Source organism: Lycium ferocissimum, chromosome 1, assembly GCF_029784015.1.
Source record: "Lycium ferocissimum isolate CSIRO_LF1 chromosome 1, AGI_CSIRO_Lferr_CH_V1, whole genome shotgun sequence".
NCBI lineage: Eukaryota > Viridiplantae > Streptophyta > Magnoliopsida > Solanales > Solanaceae > Lycium > Lycium ferocissimum.
The window spans coordinates 70322407-70329265 of NC_081342.1; the positions used below are offsets into that span (position 1 = coordinate 70322407).

The 6859-nt window shown below is 35.6% G+C and overlaps 1 pseudogene; it reads right to left on the reverse strand.

The window, feature by feature from the left end:
• Window positions 1-429: 429 nt before the first annotated feature.
• LOC132067182 (probable glycosyltransferase At5g03795) lies at window positions 430-3440 on the reverse strand (annotated as a pseudogene).
• Between the last annotated feature and the right edge of the window lie 3419 nt (window positions 3441-6859).

A 6859-nucleotide genomic window follows, 5' to 3' on the forward strand; every position in this document is an offset into this window, starting at 1 on the left:
GACCTCTAATTGGAGGCCACATGTCATATCTGGTATTATAAAACCGACGTTAATAAAAAATGGCATGGATGAGTCATTTTGGTAACGGACGATGGCATAAATGAGTCAAAATATTGATGAGTGGCATAAATGAGCCATTTCCTAAAGTTCGATGGCATAAATGAGCCATTTCCTATAGTTCGATGGCATAAATGAGCCAAACTATTGATGAGTGGCATAAATGAGCCATTTCCGATAGTTGGATGGCATATTTGAGCCTTTTCCGTACTTACAACTCCTTGGTGATCATACCAAGGTATCATGGAGATATCTTATAGCTGCAAATGAGGCAAGACCAAAGGCAACCTCTACACTGTGGGTGTTGATGCATGGGAACTTTTACTGCAGAGAGGTTGATCAAGTGGGGATGTAATGTCAATCCCATGTGTGTCATGTATCGTTCTCAGCAACAACCACAGAAAAAGCGCTCCAATTGAGAACTTCATTAAACGGAAGGGCGAAATTATCAGCGATGATCACCGGAACACACTCGTAATAAATTGCCTCGACGATCCTCGGGCTGTTCACTTTGTAACCCGTGGGACAAAGGCAGTACTTGCTTGATTTCATGTGTTCGGGATAAGACATAACTTTTGAGACTGTATGGGGTAGAGGCCTGTAAATTCTTATGGATTCATCTTTGTTTCTCCAATACTTGAGGAGTTTGGGATGGACCGGACCGTGCATATTTCTAGCGAAAAAGGCAAGAATCGGGCGTTGTATCACTCTTTTTCCACCGAGGTTTCTAAGAGGTCTCCTGGGATTCCTTATGGTGGTCTCGGGAAGGAAAACATCCTTCCTAGCAACAAAGTTTCCTTCGGATATATCTGAATTGCAGAGAGCTTTTATAGTGTTTCTGCTTAGCTCCTCATGGTCCTTTAGAGTATAAGGTCCCTGTAAGCATTTGTTAAAACACAGATTAGTAAGAAAATGTAAAAAGCTCCAAAACCAGTAACCAGACAAAAGTTTAACACATACAATAATTGCAAATTCCCTCTAGAGCTGCATTGGCATTTCCACATGCATAGGACACGTGCTCGTGCGTGCATAAATCACAAAGTGTTTTCCATATGCAGTTAAAGTACTCTACTTTTGGCCGCGAAACTATAACGATTTTTCTACACACTTCCAGGAAATCATGTTGAACTTTGACACATGTACTTAAATTCTAGTCCTTTTTTTTTTTTTTTTTTTTTTAATAACCGTGGTGTCCGGGCCAGCTTGCGCGCAACTCGACTAATTCCACTAATACTACCTCCCACCTCAAAGAATGCACCAGGTAACTCTGTATGCTTAAATTCTATCCTAAATATGCTTTTTTGTGCTATTACATGTCAGTCATATATATATTTTAATCAATTTTGTTCCAAAAGTTAAAAGTTCTAGCTTATTTTATTAAAGTCAGTCCCACTCCCCAAGCATACAACAAAATAGAAAGCTTAGGTCCAAAGATCAATGTTCATGAAAGAACTGTAGGTAATTTAGCAGACAATATTGATATACATGCATACCCAATCATGGCAAGCAACAAGAAAGTGATCTGACCCACGTGTGGGGTTCCAGAAAGGATACTTTGCAGCTAGCATGTTCACGTAGTCCCGCAGGTACACTGATAACGGCTTAAGATTATGGGAGTTAGGCACATACAGTACCCTTTGTAACTGAGGTGCGCTGTATGGCAGATAGAACAGGTGAGCCTTTTCTGGGTCCCTTGTTACGAACTGGTGGTTATCCTCCATCAGCTTCATGAACCATCCCTCGGATGAATAAATTCATCTAAGATAAGGTTGATGAAAAATAAGCCTTTTCCCTTCTTTGTTTATGTAAACTTTGAGTATAAGCTCCATCAACTCAGAGCTTCTGAAATGTCAACCTAATTGTGTTTAAGAAAAACCTATTTTTGATACACAGAAAGATGACAAAGATATGCATAATAGAAAAGACTTCAATAGCCAATGGTTGTGCAGACATCACAGAAAGAAAAAAACAATATCATGATTTGTGTTCTTTTGCCCACCACAGAAAGGCAATCAGATGAGCTATTATCTGTATCTCCCGATCAATATACAGAAAGAAAAATCTGAAGTCATAGTAACATTTACAACTGTATCTCACAAGAGTTGGCCCAAGTAATTATATACTAGTGGGTAGAGAGACTTTTGAAATGCATTAGGTGCCATTACGAGCTCAATATGTTCAATTAACTACTCTGACCAATAGACTAGCTTCTGCTATGACCTACAGGTTGCAATTCATCAAAACTTATATTTCTTGATTTCAAAATAAGATTCTTCATCAATGACCTGTCAACCACTACTTTAAAACTAGACCTTGCAAAACAGGAAACCATAATGATGTTATGATTGTTAAGCTCATCGACAGTAGGAATTGCTAACTACTCAATTTTGATTCACTAACAGGAATGTGTCATATCTGAATATATATTCCAGCAAACGAAAACAAAACACAATCACTCAGGAACATCATCTTAGAAGATAACATTATGAAAGAATAAGCTATCTAGGCAACTATAATCCAATACCTCTTAAAGGTGGAAATATTCCTGAATAAAGGAGTATACAAGTCCTGATCATCAGTAACCAGTGGAGCATTCTCAATCTCTCTTTTGGCGTATGCAAGTGCCTCATCTGGAGTCAAAGATGCTATGTGTATCTGGAAAATCAATTACAGAGAAAAGTAAAATATACGAACGATAAACTAATTCTGTAATATTCTAAGGAATATTAGCACAATGAAAAACTCACCAGCATATGGTTAGACACTTTTCTAACAGGTGAAGGAGGGGAAATAACTTTATCTACTACGTTCACATTCTTCCTACGTTGCCACTGTCTCGAAACTTGCTCTCGTCTTTCCAGAACTTGCATTTTTTGACTGAGTCCATCTGTAGAGTTGAGTGAAACAACTAGGGGGGCTTGCTGACTAATGCTAAACCGATTATCCAGACTCACTGGAAGTTCCCTTAAGTTCTTCTCGTGATGCAAATTTTGGGAAGATAAAATCTCCGATGGTGGGAAGACAATCCATTCAGTCAGAGGATAAGGAAGTATAGAAATTTGAAACACAACCCTAAATACTGTCAGAATAGCACCAATAAAAAACAACTTCTTCCAGTCAATTCTGAACAACAGAACAACAATTATTGGCCGCAACAATTTCCTCATTTTCTTCTCAAGACAGAGACTCCTGCCTCTACAACAAAAATCAAACCTCGTTGCTCAAAATAAGAGATATATACACATATCCAATTTCAGTTCATTGGGCAGCCTGAAACAACCATCCCATACTTCCAACATATTCCAAGGCTCAAACATGGGATCTGTCAAAAAAGAAGATAAAGAAATGTTAAGTTTATACAAAGATGTAGGCTTACTATACGACATGGGGGGGGGGGGGAATATTATGCATTCAATCATGGACAGCACTATAATGTAGGAAACTGTTCACAAGATAGAAAAATATCTGATTGTAGCTAAATATCTAAGTGCAGAAAGATATACTCCCTCTGTTTCAATTTCCGTTTTGAAGCATTTGGCACTGAGCTTCAACAGTAAAGTAAGACTTTTAAATCTTCGTGGCCTTAAATTAAAGATACGTAGAATGTACCAAAACGCCTTTAATCTTGTGGCCTTAAACATGCCATGTCGAAAGTTGAATTAAAAAGTCATTAAAAAAGAAAAAGAGACATTCTTTTTTAAACGGACTAAAAAGAAAGAAGACAAACAAATGAAAAGAGGAATAAATGAATACGGTGCTGATGTATATATCTCCACATTGTGGGATTCATTGGGTATGTTGTTGTTGTTGGTGGGGTTGATGTATATATCTCTCAGTCCACAAATTTGTATGTATACTTGAACTTTTTTATGGTTAAACTTTCAAAAAGGTACCCATCCGTTCAGTTTTTCAAATAGTAATTCTATCATTTCCTCTACACCCAATAAATTGGATATTGAACACCCTCTCTCATCTGATGAACAGATCAAATAAAATAAACAAACAAAAGAAAGTAATTCCATGTCATTTGGAATAAGAAATCCTGTTGTCTGTCCTTAATAAAGAATGTATTCGCACTTACTACATAAGATTGCCACAAGCAATGTATCATTTGAAATAGCATTCAGTGACATAAGAAATATAGAAAGGAGATGTATTACTCTATTGTGCCCAGACAAAACTGCCGTCCTAGAAAAGATACTATAGCTTCCCAATCCCTGGAGCTCAGGGGCCAATTGCGGGAGGTAACTGGTCGATCAACTCATTTCGAGGTTAATTTCCCCTTTTTACTTTTGGTGTTTTCCATTTGTAAAGCAATCGAAAAGAGACCATAACCATGTGAGAAAAGTTTCGTAAGCAAACCTTATTGTGGGAATCAAGAGTGAGTATCATTTTAGAGGGATACAATAGTTTCGGATTCCCTCGAGCTAGAGGTCAATTATGGGGGCTTAACCGGTCGATCAACTCATATCGGGGTTAACCTGTGGATCAACTCTAGGTTGAGATTCTAGTGAACAACTAAGTCCTACCTTATAGAATGAAATTCCACTATTTTGCAATAACTAAACGTTGACTTTTTTTCTTCACTTTAGCTTTGAGATGATTTTAGCCACTGGGTCTGTTAGGTGATCTCAATGTATTTCAGGTTCTACTTTCATTTCAAGATAAAGGATACAATATCAGCTCACATGTCCTGGTTTAGTCTTTCGACCCTAAAACAAAAATAAAATTAATCTCAAAAAAAAAAAAAAAGTATAAATACTTTCCTTCAGAGTCTAGTATTACCAACAACCTAAAAAAGTTCCCTTGCCTGTTATACAATATGCAATCTTTAGCTTTTACACTTTCAACTTAATAAAAGCTAGCAAGATTCGTGGATTGTTATTTTTTTTTTTTTTTTAATAACCGTATTGTTTGAGAGACCTTATGATTCTCAACTCACCCCATTGACCACTAGGCCACACCTTTGGGTGCTATCGTGATGCATGATTGTGCCAAAAAAGAACTTTTTACAGAATGATCAAGATAGAAAATACTCCTCGCATAAATAATCAAATAAGAGCAGCACCTGTATACAAACAACAGCAGCACCTGTTGCTCTACGAAATCAAAATCAAATCTTTCTGTTCTTTTCTGAATTCATTTCTTAACAACAACTATCCAAGAACATGAAGCAGTAAAAATAGCAACAGTCACACAAAAATATGATGTAAAGTCACTGGAATTTGAAATAATCAAACAATGGGTAATTAAAACTTTCTCTCTATGTATATACACAGTGTTGCTCTACCAAATCAAAATCAATTTTTTTTTTTTTTTTTTTGTGTGGTATTTCTGAACTCATTTCTTGAAAATAGCAGGTTTTTAATTCATTAATATTGACACAAAGATATGATATGTACATAAAGAAACCATCAAAAGCTGAAATTATCAAACAAACGGTAATTAAAACTCCATATTTATACAGTACTATTACATAACTTATTTTTATACACGATGCTAAGCGGATGGCATTGAGAGAAAATTAATTTTGGAGTAGTGAAGAAAAGAAAGAAGGAAAAAGGAAAGGTGATCGATTGGGTAGAACAAACGCAAAGGGAAAGTGTGGACGCATGCGGCATTATTGAAGGTGACATTTTTTTTTTTCTTTCTATACTTTATTGGCCGTTTGGTTGTTACTACCAGTTGCATATTGGACTTTTTTGGAAAAAAACAAAATAGTACTCCCTCCGGATTAAAAAAAAATAAAAATAGTTCACTTTGTCATTTACACACCTCTTAAAAAATTACTTACTTCAAAAAAAATAAATATAAATTGACTAAACTAGCCCTAATTAAATAGGCATTGGGATGTGATCACATAATACTTATTAGGGGCAAATCTGGAAAGATAAGGTTAATTATTTCTTGATTTAATAAGTGGACACTTTTTTTGACCCATGAAAAAAAGGCTAAGTGGACACTTTTTTTTATCCGAAGGGAGTAGTAAATAAAATCCTGCTTTTATAAACACTTCGTAGGCGTTTGGCCATGAAAATTAAATATTTTTCACTTTATTGAAATTTAAGAGGTGGAATCGTGTTTGGTTATAATTTTTACAAAGATTATTTGATTGTTTGAATGTGCTGAAAGTGAAAATAGAATTTTAGATATTTTCCAAATTCCAAATGTAACTTTAACGCTGATTTTCAAATAAAGTGAAAAATTATCATGACCAAACAGGTCCTTTGTGTAGTAGTATGCTTTTTCTTTTTTAATGGATAATTAAGGTGGTGCTGATAGTTTTTTGAAATATGTTTTAGATTTCTTGAATATCAATTCAAAAGATAAACACGTTTAATTTCCAGTAAAGTCATAAGTTATGTAATCGAAGGTCATACCAAGTTGATACGCCTCTTGCGTAAACGCAAAAGGTGCTCGCGTAATAGTACTTCTTATAGTCCGGTTCTTCCCCACCCCGCGCATAAATAAGTAGCGCACGCATGATGCCCTTTTATAAACATGTTTGTATTAATAACATTATTAGGCAGACAACAATATACTCAATGAAATCCCATAATGTAAAGTTTGGAGAGGCTAAAGTGTACACAAACCTTATCAGTTATCCCTATTTTGAAAGGTAGAGAGTCTGTTCCCAAAAGACCATTGGCTGATATTCTATACTATCATTAACACAAGTTTTATAATACCAGATATGACACTTGACCTCCACCAGAGGTCCATGTCGTTTAATTAAACCAGCTATTTGTGGCTCAAGTTTTAGTTTAATTTAGATTTAATTTGTGTTGGTTTAATTAAACGA